Consider the following 26,777-nt stretch of genomic DNA (forward strand, 5'->3'; position numbering starts at 1 on the left):
ATGGGTCACAGACGGGCTGGAGATAGACGAGGAGGAGTGGTCTCACGCACTAGCCTCACCCAGGGAGGTAGCGATTTCGGCCCGACTAAGGCTAGTCCAACTAAAAATCCTCCATAGAGTCTACATTTCCTGCACTAGGCTGGTGGCGATGGGGAAGGGTGGAGAACGTCTCTGTAGAAGGGGTTGTGGAGGGAAAGGCACCTTCTTCCACATTCTATGGGAGTGTCCAAATGTGCAAAGATACTGGAGGAAAGTGGTCCACTGTATGCAGGAGGTTCTGGAGGTAGAACTTCGCCCTGAGGCCAAACGATGCCTCCTAAACATATGGGAACCCACAGACCTGTCTTCCAAGGGGAGGGTCTGGGTAACACTTGGGCAGATGGTGGCAAAGAGAAACATAGCAAGACTCTGGGGAGCCCCTCATTCTCCGACACTGAGAGAGTGGCAGAGCGACATGGACTGGTGCATGCTGCAAGAAAAAACAGTCTACGAGACAAGAGGCTGCCCCCGCAAATGGAGCGCTATATGGTCCTGCTGGAATGAATTTAGAGGTAACATATGTGAACCCCCCCTGGCTACACAGGCTGGGCAGGAAGACATAGACTAAGACCCCTGACACATGGGAACAACAGATAGTTGTGTTTATTGCCACTGCGCTTGGGGCGCTGGAACTGTGCTGAGAATGATGTAACTCACTGACCAAGTTTCTTTGTTTCTAGGTTACGAGTGGGTGGGGGGGGGGGAAGGGTTTAGAAGTTGGGATTGTTACAATGCACACCTTGTTCCACTGCACGACATCCTTCAATGCGCTCAATACTCAATGGCACAGGCTGATACTTGCTCCTCTCGCATCTCCGTCCTTTCGCCACAGGGCCTCAGGGATGCCGGTTTAAGGCTGTGTCTGACTAATTGATTACTCGCTGCTGATTACAGGGTAGCCGCCGGCCTCCGGGTTGTAGGCGTGCGAAACAGTGTATTGAAGTCAAAACTAATAAAAGCAGTTGAACAAAAAAAAAAAAAAAAAGTGTTCATTATATAACTTTCCTTTGCTGAGTATTTCATAGATGTATTGGTAAAGGCAGGCTAGAAATAAACTAAAAAGGAAGCACCGTATAAAATGTAAACAAACAATTACACTACCACTGAAAAGTGAGCATGCATGGAAAAATATCGTATAATCACACTTCAAGAAGAATGACAGTCATGAAGCTTGATAGGACTGATTTTGTTCATTCAGATTCAAACTTTCTGATTTAGTTTACAGCTACTTATAACTAACTTCTTTTCGTACGCCTGAGATGAGCACCAGGTAGAGTTTAGAAAGGAAAAATGAAAGGTACACAGTAGTTTTAATCCCAGCTCTGGAATTCACTGTGCTCACTGTCTACTGACCTTGCCATACTCCTTGCTCCAACAACCTTGAATATTTAAGGGCAGTTTCCACTACCAGTGTCTCTCTCCCCATATTTCTCTTTTGTGCTTTTGCTGGTCCACCTGTCTTTGATTTCTGATAGCCAAAGACATTGAAACCTTTGAGTCTAAACGTGTAGTAGAAACTACTCTTAATGGCAAATACAGACAAACATAATGTATATTCTTTCTCTATCAGGTTTTGTTATCTATTTGCAGGAGTGAATTAAGTATGTTATTTACAGAACTGCTTTGCTTCTGTAATTGTTCCTACGTTAGTGCTTGATCTCACAAAACTCTCCAGTTAGGGCATTTCTCTAAAAGAGTGCACAGTTGCTAAGCCAGCAAGGGTTAAGGTGGAGGTATGCTTAGAGGGCCTAGGTGACTGTAAATTTCCTGCAGTTATCGGTTTATGATTGAGACAAGAAAGATGACATTAAGTCCTTGATTTAGACCTTTTTAGTGGTGTCAACTCTGCTCAAAACGAATTACTATGATTTTCCATTCACGCTCCCAAAAGAGCCCCAACTATTACCCAGAAGATTGTCGTAGCCAGGCCATGACAGCAAGTACTGCCACCCTACTCTGACAAGGCGTATGGTGGGTGACTGGTGAAAGTGGATCCAGGCACTTTGTCAACTGCTGGACTGTATCCTTTCGTCCACCTCTACTGTCCTGCTGAAATTTAGGAGCGACATTGCATCGTTCACACATTGCACTGGTCTTTTGTTATCTGTCAGTGTTCAGGGTCGAATGACTGTGAATGGCTCTCCTGTGGTGTGGTGTGTTGTGTATTCCTTCTAGACATAGGGACAAAATGGCCTTGTGTGTAGGACAGGGCATTCCTCTGCTGAGCAGGATGTCCTATGGGGTTATACTCAGCTGGGGGCTATCCTCAGCCTTTACTGAGCTTCAAAGGGTAGCCTCAAGGCTATGCCCATCCCTTTTCAGGGTTCTAAGGGCTTTCTGTCCTGCCTTTGACAAATGCACCTCACACCTAGGCTTTGACTGCCTTTGTTCTCCTTGACAGATTGGAGCCAAACTCAGAATAGAGGGGAGGTTAGACAAATGGGCCACCCCCACCCACGGACGTGGCACTGTGTATAAGAATAGCACCTTCAGAATCTTTCACCAATACACTCCTAGATATGTGGAGGATTCAGAAGAATGACTGTCCTGCTACCTGAAGAAAGAACACTGGACCTGCTTGCCTTGAACCCAGGCTCTCCAGAAGTTACTACAAGGGTCAGTTGACTGACCTCCTGTTTATCTACAGAGACACAATAAGCTTCAAGTGGTCTCCCTGCATTTGTCCAGTTTACCGGCACTACGTGGATCTTCCTGAGCCCAGCTGCTGCCCTCTACTGGAGTGAGTCCTGATCCCCTGCAGTTGCCCCCCAGATTCTGGACCCTTAGCTAGTATGCGTGTTCTCCTCCTGAACCTGGGTGAAAATCCAGATGTTTTGGGCTGCTCCTCATGACCAAGAGCAGATCCTTGGTGCCAAGAAACAGTCCACGATGCCTGTCAGTGCTAAGCTTCAGAGGCGCACTGCTCTTTGCATCATCAATGGCCGTTATTGACAGCAATGACTGTTTTATCTCCTGTCAATGCATAGCCCCAGCAACGACCTGCCTTTCACAACAAACGTAGACCACCTTCTTTGACCACCAACATGCAACACCAGCAGTGACCTATTCCTCTATCTGATATCTACTTCCATGGGGCCCCCACCAATGTGAAACTCTAGCTGCCACTCCTCACGGGGACAGTATGAGAAGGTAAACCTCTGCCAGGGCAAACCTGGCCTTGTAGCTGACTTGCACGCCGTCATGGTCAGCCCGAACATGTAACTTTGGACTGATCCAGCATGGCCAGATACCCGGGAGAGGTGCTTAGGGCTTTTTTGCATTATTTTTACCTACAACATTAAAAACTCACTAACTCCAGTTCTACTGATTGAATTTTTGGCATTTTGGCATTATTGTATTCATTAAATTATACTCTATTTTCAAAATGGGTTTGGTATCTCGGTTGAGTTTTCACATTGTTTGAGTGCTGCATAACTACTTTATAGATTGCCTTTGTGCCATGCTATCAGAGGCTTAAGCAGAGTATATTTAGCGTCTTTTGCATTTTAACCTGACAAGCATTGTGTTTATTATTTAAGTGGGTTTTTCACTACACCAAACTCAACGAACATCTTACATGACCGTTACATAGTTCTCTGACCATTAGCAGCAGACCATTAGTAGATCATTTCAGTAACAACTATCAGCAGTGACTCAACTCTGCTTCAGATAGTTGGACATTGTTGGCAATCGAGCTATGGTGAATTGATTGTACACTTATTTTTTTGTATTATATCTGTTCTCTGCTACATTATACTCCTTGTTCAGGCTAATTTCAAATGTTCTATTTAACCACTTCGACGCTAATGACAAAGCCAGCTCGTCATGGGCGTTACCTGCCCTGCGCTCATGACGAGCTGGCTTTGTCACAAACAAGCCATTTACTACTTTTTCAGCGCACAGCAGGTAAACGCGGTAGCGCTGAAGCAGTTAAGGTCTAAACGAAGAACCCTACATCTATGTTTTCACATTAAAAAATTAGGCATCACAGAAAGATACACAATCATATAAGTATTGCTTTTGTTCTAGTGATCAGTCATCATCCTATCATCACACACAATGGTCCTTTTCCTGAGATATTCTGTCCTCGATCCCCCACTATCAATTATGCATGCATAACCTAAACGTTAAATACGTTGTCAGTTTTCTTGCCACACATTGTGCTACCCCCAAATTCACTCAAGTAGGATGTTTATAAATACTCTAGTCAACATTCATGTATGCTGTATAATAGTGCTCCCATCTATGACTAAGAAATGCTTGTTGAAAAATGATCTCTCTTGATGAGAAAAGTGAAGGCATGTTGTACCCTGTCTCGTTTATATTGGCCTTCGAGCATCCATTGTTGTCTCAAAACTGGTCCGCTCTTTTGATATTTAGAGCTACTGCCATAACAGGGATTGGCCAGATGTCTGACCTATATTCATATTAATCTTTTGAAATAAAAAGGAATATGCCTGAATTCATTTTTTAAAATATTGCCTTTTGAAGTTAAGAAACCACCATGTGATAGTTTTGATTCACTTATCACTTGTTCCCCTGAATTCGTGGCTTGCTGAGTCTTTTCATGTCATCACCAGTTTGAGACATTCCAAAAGATGTCCTGCATGATTTTAGTTTAACTATGCTGCAGCAATTCTGCTTCTATATTTAGCATTACGATGTCCAAATGTATGGTCATCTGTTCATTGTATACATTAAAATGTACATTTTGAAACAAATATGCAGGCCTTTAGTCTGCATGCCTATACTCGCGGGGATTACATTGCATTGACCTTTACAATGAATTGCAGTATCTCGCAGTGCTTTTTCAAATACATGCCTTTATCCTGTTTTGCTAACTTTTTGCTGTCCTTCTCCATTTTTGCTCACCTTGTTTTCGCTGGCCTTAGGACTCTGCACACTTTACAATGGCTAACCTGCACTAAACTGCAAGTGAACACTCCTTAAAACATGGTAACAGTGACTTATCCCCAATTGACAAATTTAATTTACTTATAAGTCCCTAGTAAAGTGCAGCACTCATTGTGTCTCCCATTTAAGTAGACATTTAAACATGTCTCAGGCCTACTATGACAGCCTGTATGTTCAGTTTTAAACTGCCACTTTGATCTGCAAAATAAACCTTTTGCCAGGCCCACACTTCCTTATTAATACTTATTAGTCACCTCTACGGTAGACCCTGGACAGCCCAGAGGGCACGGTGCAGTGTATTTAAAAGGTTGATCATGTACCTTTGTTTTACATGTCCTGGTAGTGAAAAACTCTTAAACTTGATGTTCACTACTGCAAGGCCTGCCTCTCCCATAGAAATATTTTATAGTAACCTTATTACACGAAATAAGCTGTAATTTCTAAATGGGATAAGGAAACTAGTTAATGTTTGGTGTCTTTGGAAAGTAATGAAACACCCTATCTTATGGTAAAGTCAAATTTGAAATTACAATTTTGAAAATGCTTCTTTTAGCGATTGGGAATTTTGCTGCCTTAGCCATTTGGTACCTGCAGCCTGTCTCTGGATCACATGACTGGGTGTAGGTGACAGTTGGACTTTTAGTATTCCTTCTAGACAGCCACCCACAATAGAAAGCATGGGTGTGCTTGGAATCACTTTCAGGATGGGAGGGCGGAGCTGGGCAGAACCCTACTTACACTTGAATAGGCTGTGTCCTGCCTCCATATAAAGAGCTGCATACCCCATAAAGCTAGCATGGAGCCAGGGCAGGAAGTCTGTGGACATCAAAGGGAAACCCCTTGAAGCTTCTCCCACTTCAAAGGAGGAACCAGGTATAAATATTGCACCTCAGATACCAACTCTTAAGTACACTTCTGGACCTGTGGATACCCTGCCAGGAAGTAGGACTGCTGTGCTGCTGAAAGGACTGCCGCTCATCTGGACTGCTGCACTGCTGCACTACTGCCTTGCTGGCCTGCTGCCTTGTTGTGCTGACCTGCAGCCGCCTGCCCTTATCCCTGGGTGTGAAGGATTGGACTTGCAACTGTGGAACCCAGGACTCGAGAGTGACTCCAAGGGCTAGTTGGCTGGCCTCCTGACTGACTAGAGCCTCATGGACAGAAGGCCCCAACAACCTTGATCCCAGCACCTAGACTCTGCCATCTGTGAGTCCTACCCTGCCAAGTGGTGCAATCCCAGTCCTGGACCCTTGGAAGTGGGCCTGAAGGTGCTCTGCCAGCTCACCTGTGGACCCAGCAGAACAGATGCATCTACTCTGCAGAGTGGTGTAACCCTGGCCAAACTGACTCATTGCATCTGTTGTGAAGGTTCTCTTGATGCAGGGACTCGCATTGCTGATCTCTCATCAATGGAAGCCTCAAGGTCGGCACAGGTTCACGCTTCGCAGCCTCATACCTCTTTGGAACTGACATATCACCTCGACTGTACAATACATCCTCGATGCCGGATTTCGCATTCTTAGCCCTCATCAATGGGACACTTGATGAAGGACCTTGCCTCAGAGCTCCTCGGAAGTGACAAATCACCTTGGCTGCACAACGCATCCTCTGCGCAGGACCTCGCAATACTTTACAACCATTTAAGGTATTCTTGTTTAGTGGGTTTAACCAGGGCCTTTTAGCCAGTCTGTGCTCCACTGCGGTCAGTCTAATTTGTGACTTTGTCCCAGTCTGATGCATCCAGAAATCCACAGTTGCCGCTTTCTACGCTTTGCAGCTGTTTTCTCTGAAAACCCTAAAATTGCAAATCTCCGGTTCAATTGATTGGATTTTTGTTGTTTTGGTCTTGATTTATTTAGTAAGAATTACTCTATTGATCTAACATGGTGTGGGGTCTTTTTGTGGTGTGTTATCACTGTGTTACTGTTTAAAGTGTTGGTCAAATACTTTACACATTACCTCTGAGTTCAGCCTGACTACTCAGTGCCAACTAACTCAAGGTTTGAGTACATGTTAATTTAGGGTTTGCTTCTGACTTCACCCTGAAAAGGATTGTGGTTCCTGCTTGAGTAAGACTGCACTCCCCTCAACCAGCAACCACATTTTACAGACACAGACCGAGACCCAGACACTCACACTCACTCTTACTTCACACAGTGAGGGTTGCCACTGTGTAGTTATAGTTAGGTCAGACTTTCAATGGGAAAAGCATTTCTAACAGCTTTCTAATAACTTTGCTGCTATTTGATGAATCTTTATAAAACTTACAAAAGCAAAGTTCATCTACCTTAGCCCCTTCCTCGAAAATTCAGAGTGATCTTCAAGCTAGAGCTATTAAAAAGGGTGGGTGACTAAATACAATTTGCCCATGCACTTTTCATAGAGATTGCTAGAAATTCCTACGGTCAAAAGGGCTGAATGGAATTATACCAACGTTGGTAGAAAGCTAGATCTTATCCAGGAAGCATGCATTTTGTGATCTGGTGTAAATCCATTCAGTAGTTTTGTAGAAATAGGGTTAAAAATGTATAGAAATTGTCAGTTGAAATGAAATTCAAAATGCAAGCCTTCAGATCAGCTGAGTGTGCTTTTTTTGGACTGAGTAGCTGGCCGCAACATGAACAGAAATGTTTCGGTGGCAATTGCAGGACTCTGGGCTTGGTCTCCTGTCTTGAAAATGTTGAAACAAAAAAAAAATACCATTTGGGGGTAGTGCAGTGGACCCAGATCCTTGTGGAGGAGTGGACGTCCCATAATGAAAGCCTAGGGCCCACAATTTAAACATCAGTTCAACTCTTTCTTGCACTACTCTTGTGAAGTTCGAAATGAGGAGCATGCATCACTCCACATTCAATCTCTCTGCAACAAATCTACTAGTGTGTGCCCAAAACCATTTCAAAACGTTTGTGAATGTCAATTCGATTGCAACGTCCACACTTTATCACTTAGGTGCTACTCGTGAGTATGTTGCCTAGTGCTACAGCTTGATGTTGTATCGTAGCTTACGATGTTTGAAAAATATGTGATTATTGCTTAATAAACTGAAAACGTACACAATGCAAGTGTAAATTCATCCGGAGTAACTAAAATCTGTTTGACTTCATACCCTTTTCTTAGACATTGCTGGCTGTGTGAAACTTGTGGAAGTTATTACTTTTTCTAGATCGAAGTCACACTTGCTTAAGGAAAACTAAATGTGAATGATGTTTCGTTTGAGCCATTTTACTGAAGACGTGTTTAGGGTTGTTTACACTACTGTAACTTCAGAGATACCTTAAGAGCAAGCTATATTCATATAATACTATGTCCCTCATTACGAGTGTCTGAAAAGTGGCCCTGATTTTACCCACCCTTGCAGTTATTGATTCCTGAGGTATCTGCTGTTCCAGAGGTTGGAAGTCTAAGCCATTACAGTGGGACCCTGGGTGTCGTCTTTGAAATGTGGAAATGGAATTACTGGCAAAAAGATAATTCTGTGTCCAATTCTCCAAATAATTCATCATGTTCCCATATATATCCATACAGAGCTCCATGTACAAAGAAAACGATCCTTCAATCTCATAATTCTGATGAAACCGTGGTACAGCGGAAGTGGCGTCACTCTATCTACACGTGTAAATTTACTTACGGCAAATGTAGACACCAATGTTTTGAGGACTGAAGGAAGCTATCAATGCTTTATCCTACTTAAAACCTTGCTAGAAAGGAGGTACGCTTTCTGTATAAAGTAACTATCAAGCAGGCCGGGTTCTCACTTTACAAAGCATTTAAAGTTCAGCAGTAATTAGCGCAATCAGTTGGCAAGTGATTCATATCCTCTGGGAGGCAAAACCCAGCATGTACTCTGGCGAGGCTCCAGCGGTATCTGTCACACAATTAGTCGCGGCAAACTTTTCGTGTTACTTGGTTATTATGCAATTTTCTTTATTAGTTTATGGAAAAACAAATGGTAATATACCAGTATGCCATTACCTGCTAAGACACATGTAAATTTGAAGACAGCAGTTGTATTACAAGTGAAACCTATAAACTATCCAACTATTTCCACAGTGTAATCTTTGGGTTCAGTGTCTTTGTTGCCTTTTCAGCCAATACTATGGTTTGTAATGAAGAATTCACAACCTTTTCCACCCTGTTTCTCAAACACCAAACCTCATTATAAGTGTCGTGCAAAAATCGGGGACAAAATCACCTGGGAAAATGTTGTAAGCAGGTGGTATTGCTTGTTTTCCCCTTGCAGTGGAATATAATATTGGGAATTGTTTTTGCAACTGCCTTTACTCCATGATGCTGCTGCCCTTAGACTACAGCGTAACACTTGCAATCCCCACCATAAGGAAAGTGCATGTGGAAAACACCTCAGACAGGTTGTAGTGTGTACAAATGTGGCCTCAAGCACCATTTGCACACGGTTTTAAACTAATTGAAAGAGAATCATAGTGCACGTGAGTCTTGTTGCGTTGCTCAAACAATTCTCCTTTGCCTCAAATTATTTTAAATCTGGTGCTACCAGGGCCTTTTGATTTTACTAAAGTTATGCGTGAGTTGCAGCCTACCTGTCCCCCAGATTGCAGTGAGCAGAGTCCAGGAAGTGGTAAGGAGACAGATTAGTGCTGTCTCTTCCCAAGACAAAAAGTTGTTTAAAAAACTATTTTCACGTTCTGTGTTTACTGTCTATGCCTGTGGTTGTTACAGTTAAAAATTGATGGTTTAGCCTGCCTGTAATTGCATATTTTATCACCTGTGTTGTGTTTTAAATGTGTGGTTTTTCCTGCCCATGATTGCCTCCATTTAGTGTGTTGAACTGTGGGATTTGCAGTCCAACCTCTGTAGATTGTCCCTCTCATTCCTTGGTGACAATTCTGTTTTCTCTCCAAATTTCTCCTTTGCTCTGTGCTAAGACCGGTATGTTAAAACAGTACGCTCCCAGCCACCATTTTGTGTTCACAAGCCAGTAAAATGAGCCCCCCTGCCCCCACTCCGCAACAGGGATTTTTCTACATCAGAGGGTGCTTCTGTGAGCTGTTTAAACTGTGTTTTAGGGCCTGTGCACTTAGTTTTTTGGGGGAGTAAAGTTTTATTCAAACAGGATTGTTAGATTTCAAGTTAGTGCGGCCCTTACCTGCTGAAGTCCGAAGTGTGGATTGAGAGATTTTGAACAGGAGAAGCAGCTTCCAACTCCCTCGCCAGCAAACCTTGTCTGAGGTCGCTGGGACCTTATATGGTCTGCTAGTGGTTGGTACATGTCTACACTGATTGGTGGTTGTATCTGGTGTTTCTATTGGATTAGGGTTAATGTCCTCATTGGTTGGGTATTTGAGGGTTCTGATTGGTTTCTGGGTCTGTGATTCAATCATTGTAGGGTTGGGACTAGGGTTAGGATTTCTATTGTAAGTAGGGACTAGGGCTTCCTATGTTATTGGTTGTTGGGAGTAGGGTGGGACTAGGGCTAGGGTTAGACCTTTCATTGGAAGTAACGATTAGGGCTTCTGGTGTGATTGGTTGCTGGACTAGGTGTGGTACTTAGAGTAGGGTTAGGCTTTCTATTGGAAGCAGGGACTAGGGCTACCCGTGCCATTGGTTGCATGGACTTGTTTTGGGATAACTGGTAGGGCTAGGGCCTTTATTGGATGTAGAGATCAGGGTTTTTGAACTGATTGGGGGCTTGGACTACGGCTAAGATTGGCTGTAAGGTCCTGGTCTCCTATTGGTTCCTAGATTTTAAGGATAGTGTTGTGATTGGATAGTGTTAGGGCTAGTGTTCCCATTGGCTTAAGGGGTCACCTGATTACTAGGGCTATTAAAAAGGCAAGGCTTATTGCGTCTCAGCCTGATTGAGCCTGTTAAGGGCAGAGAGGACAAGGGCAGTTGCCTGTTTGAGCCTGTTAAGGGCAGAGAGGACAAGGGCAGTTGCCTGTTTGAGCCTGTTCGAGACCGGTCGGGACTAAGGCCAGAAATGCTGCCCTTTTCTCATTTAGCAATACCCAGCCCACACCATCCACAGCCACATACAGAGCAACACACTCACACCAAATGTACACCACGCACAACACTATGCACAGATTAATTTACCAGCCTGCACTACAAACCCAACCAAACGACATCTACACACCCTACTATCCCAACTACCACACATATCCACCATCACCTGCAAACAGTACACAACTCTATCCTATACCACTAACCAATACACTCATCACTAACACAACACCAATCAACACCATACATAACTACATCCCATTCAGACGCACTCTCCCTGCTGTAATTACACCTAACAGACCACCTTTTATCACTAACAAACGTATAATCATCTTTCCATCAGTTGTCCAACAAACACCCTCCTCTCCCTTCTACCATAATAACACTAACGCACAACACACACACTGCACACCACCACACTTTGTAACTCTTGCAACACATATACTTTCAATGTAATTATGGATCTACATATTTATCACTTTCTTCTAATTTAGCATTTCCAATGCACTACCCTATTTCTCAGCCTATACTTCGCTCAATATATCTTCTAGCCCAACCTTCTGACTCATCTCAAACTTCTTCTACTACTCCTTTCCAATGCACTACCCTATCTTTCATCCTATACATCTATCAATATATCCTCTACATCCACTCTCTCATTTATCCCAAACCCCATACCACTACTATGATTGCCAAAATAACCCTTTCTAGACTCTCTCCTACTCTACCCCTCCTTGTATCATCTGACACCTCTTTTACTATACCAATCCCCTAAAACAAACCTATCTAAACTCTTTCCTCTGAGTCCTCCCCTCCAAAACTCCTTTTTATTCATCCAAAAGCCTCCTCCGATTGCTAAGACCTAAAAAAAAAAGAAATCATTCACTTTTATCCCTCCACAATCCTTTTCTATCGAAATTAACATGTTCACTTCTCAAATTCCATATTAAACTATACTAATATACTACCCAAATAACTGAATAACATATCCACTACTCAAATCACTTCATATTTTTTTACTATACTATTTTTCAACAGTAATCCTTTATGGGTTATGGAGTGGCGTGCTACTCGCCAGAAAAGCGATTCAACACCCGTTAGGGGTAACAAGTGCTATATGAATGCAAATCTTTCTTCCCCTTTTATCCCTCCTCTATCCTTCTCACTCCAAGTAACTGACTAATATCCACCACTGAAATTACTTCATATTACACCATATTAATTCACCACTATTCCTTTGTAGGCTTCCTGAATAGCGTGCGTCAACAAGCGCTATATAAATACAAACCTTTGTCCTCTATCATTCTGCTATCATTCAAAATCCCAAAACCTGACTAACCTATCCACCACTTAAAATGTACTTGCATGTTTCACTATACTAATTCAACACTAATCCTCTATGGTTCCTGGAGTAGCGTGCTACCCACCGAAAAAGCACTTTAACGCCTCGTCAGGGGTAGTAAGCGCTATATAAATGCAATTACAATACAATAAACTCAGAACTGCTCAGGGCCAGGGTCCTTTTCAGCCGGCCCTCCTGTTTCTTTGGTCTGCTATGGTGCCATTTGCATTTTCCTTCTGCCGGGTACAGCATACGGTATGAGGCAATGAATCAGCCCATTTGAGATATCGATACCTTCATTGTGCGAGAAAGCATTCTGCCCTGTCACAAGGAGCACATTCAGATCCAAAGTTGTTTCATTGAGTGCCAGATAATACTATGGTAATCTGCGCTATTTGAGACCAAAACATATTTTTGCTTTTATTTTTCCAAGTTGAGACCGCAGCAGTTCCAGAATAATTAAGAGATGCAAAAACCATGGCAAAACAAGAATTGACAAACTGAAAAGGCAGCCAATGCAAACCTATTGGCTTTGCCAGTGCTTGTTTAATTTGCTAGCGATCAGAATGGCCCCAGCACAAGTTTGCTGTGTCCATATCCATACACAAAAACCTGCAAATCGGTAAATGCTGCATTCATGAAACTGTGCTCAGAAGCAAAGCAAAGAATCCTATGATATGAGAAAACAGTTCAGATCTCATCCATTTTGAATTCAGTTAAAGAAATCTAACGAAAGAAATCACATTCACTAACATGCTTGTGAAATATTAAGACCTACAGGTTAAAAATTGACCTTTGAGGAGAAAGTGTCTGCTCACTCAGCGGAACAGGTGCGGAAAGACAGCTTTGCTTGAATTAGGAGAAAAGAACCAAAACAGTATTAAGCACAAGAAAGTCAAGGATTTGACACCAACAATTGAGATGTGACCACTCGTAGGACAATACAGAGATAACCATTTTCAGCTGTTATGCTATGCAGATTTTTAGACCTCACTACTACCCATACGGATACCCTGGCGCTAAGCAGGTCTGAGTGTAGGCAAACTTACGGCCTAAAGGGATTACTCTAAAATCCAGTTCTTAAGCTTCTTGTGGAATTCAAGAAGTGAGGAGAAGGATATAATGTGTAGCAGCTCCTCATTCCAAGCTTAAGGAGTGTTTCTGCCACAGAGTTCTGAATGGCAGATGGCAAGTAAAGAAAAAGCTTGTAGGTAAGTGAGAGCAGTAGAGATCTGAGCAATGGCTTTGGCTTGAGAGAAAAGATACAGAGAACAATTACAGGTGCAATAAAGAATACGAAGAGAATGAGTACGGCAGAGATAAGAAAAAATTCAATATGATGTGGATGAGAGAAGATTGAAGACCTGATGAGATTTCTTTTTAATGTCAAAGATAAGAAAGAAACATTAGTTTATTCCAGGACTAATCCTTACACTTAGAAATCTGAGCAAGAAAGAAATATAGGTAACAATGGTTCCTAAGGACGTGTTTATTTGTTACCTGAAACCTCTGCTAGAATCAAATCATTTACTACTGATCCAATAACTGCAGATAGTGGAGTGGAGAAGTGTGGCTCAATGGTTAGAGCGGCAGACCCTGATGCAGAGGTCTAGCCCGGGACCAGGGTTCAATTCCCTGCCTCGGCGGTGCTTGGGCTCAAAATTCCACGGACCTGATAATTCTCACCTTGGTGCCTATTTCAATCATAGAGTCCCACTCTGCAACACTGGGCAATAGCTTGCTTAATCTCCACAACGGCCCCCACAACGCTAAGGATGCCTGGCCTCCACCTTGGGGTGCCCAGGAGTGGACACCTCACAGGGAAAGCCAGGATGGGTTCCACAGCGGTATTCGTACAAGCGCCTTGAGACCTTTGCGGGTGAGTAGTGCGGTATACAAGTATCCATTTACATTGTTTTACATACAATTTAATTCAATGGGATGACAAAGATCGAGTTCCATCAAACACACAATGGCAGGAATGCTTGTTATAAGTCTTGACACTGGTAATCACTCGGAATAGCATTCCAACCCACTGTTCCTTCCAAAAGAAGCAGTCCAGCCCAAACTGCCTGACCAGGTCCTCCTTGAACCTGAACACCGGTAGCCCAAGACCACTTTTTCCCTGATTTGGTCACATCAGTTGGGTTTAGCTTTGTTCCAGTGTCACAGTGAGCATGAGACCCATGTTTACCATACCACTGCCAAATTAATTCACTGGGCTGGAAAAGAGGGAGTTATATCAACACACAAATGGTAGTGGGAAGACTGCATGTACTAAGTCTACCTACTGGCAATCTCTTGGGGTAGCATTACAACCCATCGTTCTTTAGCCCACCATGCAATTTCAATTTGCATTCAAGAGTCCCATGCTCACTGTGCCACTGAAGCCAAGCTACACCAGACTAAAAAGCCCCAATCATGGTGAAAACAGTCTTGGGTTACATGTATTCTGGTTCAGAGAGAACCTGGCTTGCCTATTTGGGCTCGGCTGTTCCTATTGGAGCAGGGTTTAGGCTGATTTGTATATGGCAGAGGCTAGTCTGAGGTTTCCTAGTCGGCAAAAAAAAGACTATGTTGGAATGCTACAAGCAATTGCCAGTGTTAGGCTTGTCGTTAGCATATCTCCCATCTTTGTCTGTGTCTTTGACATGTTTGATGAAAAATGAATGACCTAATGCCAGTAAAAATACATATAATGTAAACATATTGATTGCCTTGTAAGAAAAGTAGCATATATTTCATAAGCGAAAAGTAAAAAGCACAGACGGTGGAGTATTCTGTGACAAGTCAAAAACTCTGTTAATCATGAGGAAAAGAGAAAAAAAGAAACCTAAGTTACATCAAATGTTGTAACCTCCAGATCTACAGGCCAAAATAAGTCCTGAAAGGCTCTTGTTGTCTAAAGTCGACCAGGTCACATTAACACAGAAGAAAGTCATCTGACATTGTCCTAAAATGGAGAAAGAATAGAACGGTCCCGTTTACTCTGTTTATCTCAACCTCTTTTTAGTGGATAATGGGTGTACCCCCTATTACTTACATATGCAGTGACATAGAGACTCAAACACATGTCAAGCATCTGTGAATATATTTTAAAAAGCAGGGCGCCTGATGTGTCAATTGTCAGTCATTTCTATAGTATGTTTTATAAGGAAATCCCAGATTAGGTTCACCTATTGTCAAATGTATCTTCTTTAAATTACTACTCCATGGATGGATAATTACTCAAAACCCACAATCGAACAAATTGTGTCATGTAAGAGTGTTGGATTTGAAATGCTTCTTGTGAGAAAGTGATTCTGACCATCTAATCCGGCGGGATATTTCGCTTTTTGATCACCTAATGTTTGACCTCTTACTGTGGGAGAGCCTCATAATCTGGGATTCACCCATGGTAAACTCCTGGTAAAATGGACTGCACATGTTTAACACCAGTGTATGCCTTTTTTAGATAAGGCTGCTGTGATACAGCCAAGGTAAGAAGCACTTGCCTGGTTACATGTGGACATGGGTGCGGGCTGCGAATGGGAGACACCTGTCATGTGCAGCCCGAGAACCATGCACAGGTAGCCTGGTGCCGAAGGGACTATGCAGAAGTAGTTTGGTGACCTGGAATATGCCTTATAATGGCGGGGTACAAACGTAGGGAAAGTCAGAGTGCTTTACTGTCTTGACTGTAGTGACACTCCATTACACTCCTAGGGGAAAGGAAGCTTTAGTGCTCAACTCTAGTTCCCTGGGGGCCACAGACACCAGGGACACACCAATGTTCACTGTAATATGTGTGGAAAAAAAATTTCTTTGAAGTACAAAAGCATATTTGCGCAGCTTATGGGTCATCCAGGAATGTCCTATTTCTCTTACTCAGCTCAGGATCAGAGCCCAGGCCTTTGGTGACCCTGCTGGGCTGTTAATTACTTTTCTCCACAACTGCAGAAAAAAATGACTCACACATCAAAGAAAGCAATTGATAGTGTTTAGATCGGATAGGAAGGGAATTTGTGAAATTGCTTTGCATCAACCAGCCAGCTGGCGTCCTGTGGCAGGAATTGGACCTGCCCCAGGCCACTCAACAAAGGAGGGAACCCAGACCTCTCGAGCCAAAGTGACGGGGAGGGGCCTTTAAAGATATGCTAAGGGAAGGTCCGCAGTGATGTCAGCGAAGGGTAGAGTTGAGACCCCCAGTGCACATGTGGCAAGTGACTCATTGGTGATGCCAGGAGTCTGTTCAGGAAGGTTGAAACAGTGGCGGAGTGTTGGTGTGGCACCTCAGGAAAGGCCATAGGGGCATCCTTGCTAGCCCCTCCTACCCTAATTAAAAGGTCTTGTGCAAAGGGGAGAGCTTCTCTTGAATGTGCTTTTTTGAGAGGAGCACTGGGTGTGGAGGCTGACGCCACTGACAATTGGAAGGAGGAACCCCCTGACTGTACCCTGGTTTAAGGTCTCTCATTGATCCGAGGACCAGTGGGTCACTCCCAAAGGACCTGGGACGCTGGTCCCCTTACACCCTGATAACCAGGGGGAAAGACTGGGCATCTGCCACATGAAGGAGAGAAGCCTAGAGGAGAAGCAAAGTAAAAGGCTGGCGCAGGTAAACAGTGAAACCCGCTCCCTGCAAAGTGTGTCACCCTTTGATCCAAGGATGCCCTGAGGTGCTCCATTTGGCAAGGGCATGCCACCAGGAGCAAGAGGAGCCAAAGACCGTCCTTATCAGCCCAATGGGGCCTAAGATATCCTTGTTTAAAGTTTGGCGACCTTCGACCTTTTGTGAGCCACCAGCGACAAAGTCAATGGTGCTCTGCTTCTAATTTACACCTGTGTCCCTGGGGTGTGCCAGGACCCGGGGCCTGCCACAAGAATGAGGAAATTAAAGGGTAAATGCTATTTCACTTTCCCCAGCAAGGAGGAGGGACCCAGGACCCAATCCTTGGGCCCCAGAGAGAAGACCGGTACAAGGGAGCACATTATGCTTCCTTGGTTCTGAGGGGGGTGCGGCAGGGCCCCAAACCTGGGCCCCAAGTAACACCAAGTCCATGGAGGGTGCTGTCACGCTCACCGTGGAAGGAGGAAGGGGCCCAAGACACCATCCCTGGGCCCAGAGAAGACCAGTGCTGCAGGGGGCGGAGTCACGTTTCCCCATTGGAGGAAGAAGCCCGGACCCCATTCTTGGGCCCTGAGAAGGCTTTACGGGGAGCCTGTAAGAGTAGTTGGGGCTGAGCTCCTCGAGCTGCTCTCTAATGTAGTAAGAGGCACATGGGGTGAGAAAAGGTAAATTGAGGTGCGCGGCCACCGCTAGAAAAAGGAAGCTGGATCCGTTCTGCCCAGTGCAGCTGGAGAGGCACTGTTCAAATATTTACCAGTAAGTGCGAGGAGCCCCTGTAGGGATAGTCGGTTTCACCCGCATTTTAAAAATAGAAACCACTCGTTTGTGGTGACCCCAGGAGAACAGGACCACCACCAAAATTATGCCAAAGTGCAGAGGGATCAGCAGGAGCTGCACAGCCTCCCCCCAAAGAAGGTGCCGGAATCCCCACCCTAAGTTTGATAGGGCTCTCTAAAGACAACCCTTCAAGGCTTCCAAGCTTTCTCCAATCTGAAACGTTTGTTTGACAGTTAAGAAGGCTGCATCCTCTGGGATGAAGATTATCGCTGCAGTCATTGTGGCCTGAAAATGTTCAATGTGAATTTTCATATTGAGACACCCTCGAGGGTGGTAATTGCACATGTGTGTATTTACAAAAGTGATGTCCTTTAGGGAATATGTTTTAAGTGCATAATTCATGCTAAAGGTATTTCTGATAACACAGATCACCTTAAAAGGTCTAGATATTTTTCCTTGTAAATGTTTTAATGACATAGTAATTAAACATGCTTTTTTGCCAATAGTAAGTGCGTTCATTCAAGTAAGATTCCATTATTGTATTTTTCTACTAGTGAATGTACTGTCTTTGAGGATCTAGATCTAGACCTCCATTTGGGAGGGGTAAGAAAGAAATACTTTTGGATGGCATTGCGTAATCAATCAGCTTGTGTACATTTGTCAATTGCTGGATAGTACTGAGTACTGTTTGTGCATAATACATGTATTTTATCCTTTTTCAAAAGAAAAAGTACAAACTGGACATTTATATATTAAGTGTTATTGCTGTGTATCTGTGAATGGTGATTACTAGCCCACACCACCTCCCTTGAGTAGGCCTTGAACTGTTGTGCTTCCCTACCCTATGAGAGTCAACTGCTACAATGGGGCATTTGGTTCCCAGTGAAGGACAAATGTAGACCCATTTCTCGTGCAGGCCAAACAACTGATGATTCATTTTCTAACACTTGTTGATGCACAAAAGAGCAAAAGAGGAGTGAGACTTACCCGTGGCCCACATTTACAGGAATAAATGCTGCACGCTAGTTCATAGTTTGTTGCAGGAAACTATGTTCAAACGTACTGTCTAGCTCAAAATACTAAAAAGTTGCACGCACTGTCAACATGGCATGCCCTCCCATGGCCACAACATCAGCTGTGGCAGTGCAAGTAGTTACACAAAGCAATGTATGTGCAAATGAGGTTGCTCTGCAAACAAGTGTTCGGTAAACAGAAAACCATCCACTCGCATTAAACCGCTCAAAAAGAGAGCCTGAAAATGTAGAGTAGCAGAGCTTAGCTGAAAGGAAGCTTACACCTCAGATGCCATTAAATAGCCCATCAGAGTTGGTATTGCAAGCTCTATCTTGCTAGTAGAATAGAAAACAAACGTGGGTAACAAAAAGGCCAAGTCAAAAAAACATCTGCATACAATGGACTTTTACACTAGCCTCAACAGGCGGTTTGTGTTCCAACTTGTGGTTTGTTAAAGTTGTGCTCAGTATGAGCAAGTTGGTATTGGTGGAGATTAAACACTGTATTCCATTATTGATAAATAAGAATAGGCTTGAGGCTTTTCACTATACTAGATTCTTAACAGGCAAAGATGGCTGTACACTCCCAACTCACAACTAATCTTCCTAAAACAATTTACTTTTATGAGAAAGAGCAGCTAAAAGTGCAAATAATATACCAATTTCCTGACCTATTCATGGCCTACTCATAGGTGAGCATGTGGTATGTAAGTCTTTGGTTCCTCCTATTTCCTAAAAAGCTTACCTAATTAGAAGACTTAGTTGACTATAGTATTGTTTACTAAAGCCTGCTATAAAGTGTGAAATTACAGACCATTTTAACACAGCAGCAAGAGAAATGATAAGTGAATAGAGTGGTGAGTAGAACTGAGCGGATAAGTGATAGATAGATGCATAGTTTCAGTAGAGTGCAGGGGACTAAATCCAGACTAAAGCAGAGAAAAGAGAGAATGATCAAGATAATGACATCTTATTTTAAGCTAGCATTTAAAATCGTTGAGATGGAATCAAGAAAAGGCTCCATACGTTTAGATAAACTATGGTGTGTTTAAAAGAATCTGGGCAAATTCCAGTAGAAAAAGTTGAGTAGGAAGGTGCAATGAGACAGAGGTGAAAAAGTAGTAGATCAATTGAATTACTAAATTTGTCATTTTCCAAAGAATATATCCAACTCTGAAGCTGTACGAGAGGAAATGTAATCTCTTGTTTCCTTCTGGCACACTCTTGTTCATTCATATCAGCTGATCCTTCATTTCCTTTTCTTCACTCTTGAGTTTTTTTATTCATGTTCACTCCATCATCCTTTCCGTCATGCCCATTGTCTTCACACACATCACTCACTTTTACCAATCTACTCTTATTCCATTTTCATTCATCATTCAATTCCACATATTTCCTTCCTTTTCTTTTCACAACTCTTTCTTCTACAAATACTGTTTTTCCTTTTCTTCTACACCCCGGTAGTTTAATTCTCACCTTTGGCCATACACCATATTGAGCTTCTTAGCTCTGCTCTTCTCACACACTCACAATCCACCATAGGTGCAGAGCAATGCCCACATGAGAGCACAGAAGAGTAGAGATGTAAGCCTGCTTAAGCTTCCAAGGGTATACTTAATCCTCACTCAGTATGGATCCGCATCTGGGGAGTCATCAGCTTGTCGCAAATTTGTAGAGGGTACACACACAATAAGAGCAAGTTGTGTGTTGTTAAAAAGAAGCTTTATTCTCACGACTCCCCTGAGCAGCGTGTCTCTTTACTGCCCAGGTCCAACTCTATCTTTTCAAACCACAATAACACCTATGTTCTACATTCCACGTTTCTTTTACAGAACACTGGCTCATCTCTCATTAATACATGAGCACAACCTTGTCAAAGCCTAAAAGATTACAGAAAGTATACGAATAAGGGGCTAGATAGATGTTAGAACTAGTAATGTTCAGAACCACCAGGAAGCTCTGACATGCTGGTTGATTAATATTTAAGATCAGTCTGCTCTCCGAGTTGTATCATTCCCAGACCTTCGATGGTCTCCATCTTGGAGTAATTCTTGGCACACTAGTTACCCAACAAAGAAGAATACCGGCTTCTCTGAGATGCAATAACAGCAGTTAGGCTTTTGATTATAATAGCTTTTAATAGCCTTATTACCACTGAAATGCTTTTCTGTGCATTGTGACAGATATTGCCACATTTTGAATTGTCCTTACAAGAGTTTGGTACAATACATATTAGGCCTGCACGTGCCTTGGGTTAGTACTAGAACATAAATTTTTCAACCCTTTAGTGTTTAAAAATTGGTGTTTATGATCTAGATTTACATTTGTCAAACAAACGGCCAACTATGTTCCACGGCGGAATTACTGTAACTCCAGAAATCTAAATTTAGTCTGCCATGTCAACACACAGTACTCAGCCAAAATATTTAGATCGAATCGTTTAAAATAGCATGAGAGATGAACAGTGCTCATGTAATTGCTCCAAACTAAAACTGCAGAAATATTTCAAAAGATGTTTCATTTCTAAATTGCTTCGCCGCCTGCTTTACAGCTGAGACATGCATCACTGTCCTCAGTGACAATATGCACTGAGATAAGGATAATGTGCCATCCTGCTGAATTAATGGCCTTGATAGTCCAATAACACAAGAACGATGAAGACATTTCAACACAATGTAATATTTCATGCTGTTGTGAAGGTCTCATAGACACTGAAATGTATCCATGAAATTTGTAGATGATAGATGTTTTATTTAATTCGGTAGTACCACCCATGTAGATTCAAATATACAGCTGCTTTTTACCTAACGATTTCATCCATGTTTATTTATAAATATGACTATTTTATGGAATGAGAAATGAAGCGTGCGTAACGTATGCATTAATGTACAATGCACATGGTGATTAATGAATGTGTTGTCAATGTAATTAGAATGACTAAATAGGGAAAAGTGCACAAACTCAATATACTAATGAATGTTTTGTTAGTATTTGTACTTAGACAAATGTAATATATTCCACATACGAGTTTCTGCAATATGCTTTCCCAGATATAATTTCTTGAGGGATTTCACCACCTGCCTCGAAGATAGTGACTTTAAAAGGGGTATGATTGATCTAGCATGTGTTGTTTTGTTTGTTCAGATAACTAGTATGGCACACTATGAAATTCCATATGACTGGGACGTTTTAACCATTCGTAAATTCAATGCTTGCGAATAGGCGTAAACACGTATAGTTTGCGGACATCACATGCCTCTGTTCCCCAGTACAGCCTCTGCTAGATTGGGACTGACGAGTGGCTATACTAGCGTTAGGCAGGCCCTAGAGAAGAGAAATACATTAATAGCAACAGTAAAGTGCAGGTTACCTTCTTATTTCGTCTGGGTCCGTTATGGAATTGATGAGGGCATTTATCCCCCCATAAAAGCTGATATCATGTAGCTTAGACAATGCTCTGGACTGTTGCAGACTAGGCTGCAGGATTCTTGTCTCATGGTGATGAATGGGAGCAAATTCCTAATCAGTTCTTAGGAGTGTGAATGCAACAAATATCATACTTTGGTGTAATTTGCACTTGTACACAGTTCTGAGTTGGTCATTTTAGGTTATTGGTGAGGTACAGAATCTGTGCATAAGCCAGCTCAAGTGATTCAACGAGGTTCACACTTGTGATTGCTGACTTCAGATCTATATGCACCTATTAACATAACAGTGGGAAATGAGTTGAGTGATGGCCAAGATGTGCTGCTGGGTCATTCTTTGGCTAGCCCAGCTAACAGCTAGAGCCTTTCAGGAATGAGTTTGCATGATAATTTCTCCATTACACGGTCATCATGCGACTGGAAGCAGAAGGTACTGGAAATGGCCATCAAAAAGGACTCTGAGGTCCTTTTGAAGTTCATAGGCAAAGGATCACGAACCCATCAGTCACACTCCAAGAACATGAATAATATCACGCAGGAGCAGTTTTTGAGTCAAGAGTGAGGTACATCCATAGGGATTAGATTAGGATTACCTTGTGATGGCACAGTTGTACTCCTTTTGAAAGTGTATGCTTGGCCGATTGGCATTATAGTACTAGCCTGGAATGAGAAGCAACGAAAAGCCTGGAAAGTACGAAATGAGGCAGGACTAAGAAAAGGCTGCTGGCTCTCTTAAAAACCTAGACCGTTGCTTGATTTGTTGGACAGAAGGTCAATTTTCATGTATTCCAAAAGGCACTGGTGATGCAGAAGAATGGATTCCGTCATGGCTTGACCTCACTGTAATGTCACACCATCACACCCGGCTGTGGACATTATTACTTTCCTTACTTCTAAAGACCTGCAAAAGATTCTGTCTCCAGGTTTATCCTTCTTGGGTTACTCTTGCTTGTCCCAAATAGTCTTCTCATGCACATGTAGTGAAGACACCGGGCCTGAGATGGACCTCTGGACAATCCTTGCAATTGTGTTGGTATTTTCATCTTCATATATCTTTTACTGCAATGCATATTTGTTTTAAGTTATTTTTTTTTAATTAACGTTTGAATGACGTCTGTGTTTTTTTGTGAACTTTTGTTTATAACTTCACTTGGTGTGGGTCTTTAAATTATTTATTTTAACAGTATTGTTTTGTTATACAGAATAACTGTCATTTTCTGAGGAATGTCTAACTGTTCAAGATAACTAAACTGAGGTAATGTTTTGCTTGTTGAAATCAGTTTGTGTCCCCGAAACACTTCGACAGTGTGGCATATTATCGATCCTTCACATAAAGTTGGCAACTAGTCTCTCACACCTTCTGGTGAATTTTTAAACAGGTACCAATATTCCACCTTACTGCTTCTTCAGAATGTTTGGGGAAATAAATTGTACATTTAAATGCTTAACCTCTGAACTTCATGCATTGTCTCTACCGTAGAACTGACCAATTTCACACAGGGACAGAGCTTCCCATCTTAATCTCTCTACATTGCTCTTGAATACTCCCTAACACGAATAAGCTACTTCTAGGTACACTATCATTAGTATTCTACCATATGCCCCACACAGGTTGCCTCAGTGTAGGTGCCCCTGTAATATTAGAGTCAGGTGTTGGTCCCCTGTCCTAAAAGAGAATCACTGATTCTCAAGCCTGACTCACTCATGCAGTTTCCAACTTCTTGTTCACTATACAGATCCTCCTAGAGCCATATGAAGTTGTGAAACTTCCTCTTGAAAATAATGCAATATCACTGACAAGCAGAGGCAGCTCGCAGAGGTAACGCTGTGAGGCAGTGAGGCGGGCGGGCATAGGGAGGGAGGAGTAGTGGAGTCCGACATACGACAGCAAAGGTGAAAGTAAATAAATAAATATCTGCTATCGTATGTCTGACTCCACTACCCCCCCATCCACCCCATCACCCGCCCTGCCTCAAAGCCCAACAGCGTTATCTCTGTGAGACGCCACTGCTGACAAGTGCTTATACCAGCCCTGGCAATTCCACTTGACCCGGGGGCGGGGACTGGTGCTACTAAGAAGCTCTGCTCCCGGGGAGGCAAGGGTGGGGTGCTAGTGTCAAACACCACTGCCGCTTTTGTCACATGGGGCCGATAATACAGCACTGCTGCAAAACCAGCCCCAAGTAATAAAATTGGCCCCCAACCTTCCGGCCCACTGGGAAAATGCCCGGTGCATGCTACGGCCAGTCCAGCCATGGTGCTTGTAGTGTTTACTCCGATGACCTGTCCCCCCCACCGGCCTTGAACTCGCCGGTTCAGATAAGCGCTTGCTGAGCACAAGATGGCGGAGTGCTCCTCAGTGCTCTGACTGCGTCCCCCTCCGACCCCACCTAATGGAACTCTGCTCTTATGGTTTTTGGGTCCTGACTTGGGTGCATCTTGCCATTTTGAGATGGTTTCCATCGATGCCCACGACCCGGGTCCGCCATTTTGTGGATTCTTGTCCTTTCCTTTGGTCCATTGGATTCCATCCTGCCGACCTTCAGTCATTTCTCTTTTGCTGGACTGCCTTATCTCTTTCTCCCCCTCAGGTCCCCCTCTCTCCTCTCACCAATCTCAGCCTCCGACTCTTCTCCCCCACCTACCGCTCTCTACCCCTTTTGATTATTTTTTTTTCTCCGTTAACTCTGTAAATATGTGATATATACTTGTCCAGCCTAATCGCTAGTAAAATGTAATCCGGAGCAAATCTACTATTTGTATATATATATGTATATAGAGGTAACTGTAACCTCTAGTATATGTAGTAGACCCTTGCACTCACTACCATTCCTCTGTGATTCTTAGAGTTATCCATTTGTATCTCTTCCTTGAGTGACTTTACAACTTGTACATTTGCAATTTTCTCTGTTTGGATCTCTTCCTTGTGTGACTTTACAACTTGTACATTTGCAATTTTTTCTCTTTGTATCCTTTATGTAACTCATGTAATCCTAAGTCCTTATGTATCGCAACTGGTTCTTTTGTAAAGTGCTCTGACACCTTCGGGTAATGTTCGCGCTATATAAAATCGCATGAAAAAAAAAATAGCCTTTTCCCACTATCAGGGTTGCTCTTTGAGCTCCCCTCTCAGTCTAACAAGACCACAATCTGTGAGACAGGGCTATGTCATGGTGCACATGCATGATCTGTGTTTGCCTATGATAACAACAATCCGCATTAGGGATTCAGACATCATTGCAGTTAGGGCACTCAGGGAAGGGATGCACATCCCTTACCATGCAGAGGACTGCATGGCAACTAACATACCGGCAGCAGCGATGTCAAAGTCCATCATGTTCAATTGTGGAGGTGGATCGACTGCCACAATTGCAAATGGTAGACTGATGCCACTGCTGTTGGGTGTGTTTGTTGGCATCAATCATTTCTAAAGCTGGGGATTGCCCACACATTTAATTAGTATATTATCTGCAGTATCTATGCAAATTCAGCACTACATAATAAGATTTAAAGATTTAAAGCACATCCCGTTGGACTTGTTGGTATTGTCTACGAGGAACTGTGCATTCACTAGACGTCCCTTCTAAACAAATATAGTCTTGAAGATTATCTCATGGATGTTAACAGTGTAGAGTGTGTTAACATCATCAATTTACACATCGTCAGTTCATATGTAGAACTATCTGCATTACAATTCTTTCTATTTTTACTCTTAAGATTTTGTTTGTTAGAGAGAGGTGTGTTGTCCACCAGATAAGGCGTTTTGTGAATTCAAATATAGCAGAACCTTGTAAGTCTTATTTAGTTGATTTTTGCATATATGTGACATTTCGTTTATTTGTACTTATCTTGTAGAGAATGTATATATATATATATATATATATATATATATATATATATATATATATATATATAGTTAATTTCCTGTGATTAAAACTCTTGTTTTTTTTCATATGGTAGCATAAAATACTTGCCAATCTTTGTTAGGTCCTCATAAGTCTTTCCACCTAAATGATATAAATCAATTAAGCTGACTTGATTGGTTCCTTAATAACCGCTACAAAAGTTAAAACAAAAATAAAATTAAAATAATTCCTACTGTATTTTCTTGTTCACATTATTCACCCATCTCCTGAGGGACGATTGGGTTACTCTATTTTGCTTCGGATTAAAATGTGACCCAATGCAAAAACTGCATTTTGGGTGTCCGAAACAGAGAACCTACCCCAGTTCCAACTCTCAGTAAGGATCTATGGGGCTCATTTATAGTCCAGCGGATTGGCCAGGAACTTTTACAGCTGAAAGAAGCCATGGCACTGCCAGCCCAGCGGCAGCCAGCTCACCGGATTCAGAGCTCCCTACCTCTCCGGTGGTGATATTTCACTGAAAGCTCTCCATCTGACGAGGCTGAAGCACTTTCTAAAAAAGTATAATGTAGAACAGGCCACCATATCATGGTGGCCAGGACGGGATTTCCTTATTGAACAGACTGAAAATTCCCATAATGGGGTATTTAGTATTGAAAAACTAAATAAAAATGTACTTAACATGTAGGGACTTTTATCTCTGCATGTAAGGGACATTTTTGTTGTTTTTCTTCCAGATATCTCCATACCTTAAATGGCCGTTCCAGTCTCTTCAGAATAGGTCAGGTCTTTCAACGCACTATAGCTGATGGTCCT

The 26,777-nt window shown here is 42.6% G+C and overlaps 1 protein-coding gene across 1 annotated transcript in view; it reads left to right on the plus strand.

Annotated features, from left to right (window-relative positions):
- CHST8 (carbohydrate sulfotransferase 8) overlaps positions 1–26,777 on the plus strand; it is a 1,263,676-nt gene that overhangs the window by 575,344 nt on the left and 661,555 nt on the right. The gene's annotated exons all lie outside the window — the stretch shown is intronic.

This window comes from Lissotriton helveticus, chromosome 12 (assembly GCF_964261635.1).
Source record: "Lissotriton helveticus chromosome 12, aLisHel1.1, whole genome shotgun sequence".
In the NCBI taxonomy this organism is placed as follows: domain Eukaryota; kingdom Metazoa; phylum Chordata; class Amphibia; order Caudata; family Salamandridae; genus Lissotriton; species Lissotriton helveticus.